The 629-nt window shown below is 32.8% G+C and overlaps 1 protein-coding gene across 1 annotated transcript in view; it reads right to left on the reverse strand.

The window, feature by feature from the left end:
• LOC106877634 (uncharacterized) overlaps nt 1-629 on the reverse strand; it is a 58,166-nt gene that overhangs the window by 47,941 nt on the left and 9,596 nt on the right. The gene's annotated exons all lie outside the window — the stretch shown is intronic.

Below are 629 nucleotides of genomic sequence, written 5' to 3' on the forward strand. Positions count from 1 at the left end.
ACATATATATACATACATATATTTATGTATATAAATTCGCCATGATAGATCGCTGACCACTACACACATTTTTTTCTCTCCTTGTTTCTTCCTGTGTTCCTTTCTGTGGAAGAGCGTAGGCTCGAAACATTAAAGACTTTTTCAATTCCCGAGCGTTATACTAATACATCTATTTGTTTTCTACACCACCTGTCTTCATATGTTGTTTTTTTTGTGAATTCTCCCTATACATACATACATATATATATATATATATATATATACACATATATACATTGTGGTTTGTGTAGGAGGTGATGTGCAAATATACACATAATGTTGGGATCACTACTACTTTATTATCTCCCCATCTTCTTCGCTCTCCTGTATGACCCCTCCGCCTGCCATTTTCCATGATAGATCGCTAGCCACTAAACCTTCTTCTATTTTCTCTCCTTATTTATTTCTGTGTTCCTTTCTGTCGAACGGCGTAGGATCGAAAAGTAAAAGACTTTTTCACTTACAGAGCGTTAAACTAATACATCTGTTTGTTGTTTACACACTCGTCTTCGTTTCTTGTTTTTTTTGTAAATTTTCACTATATACATACATATATACACCTATGTATGTATATATATATATATATATAT

The sequence above is a fragment of the Octopus bimaculoides genome, chromosome 8 (genome assembly GCF_001194135.2).
Source record: "Octopus bimaculoides isolate UCB-OBI-ISO-001 chromosome 8, ASM119413v2, whole genome shotgun sequence".
Classification (NCBI taxonomy): domain Eukaryota; kingdom Metazoa; phylum Mollusca; class Cephalopoda; order Octopoda; family Octopodidae; genus Octopus; species Octopus bimaculoides.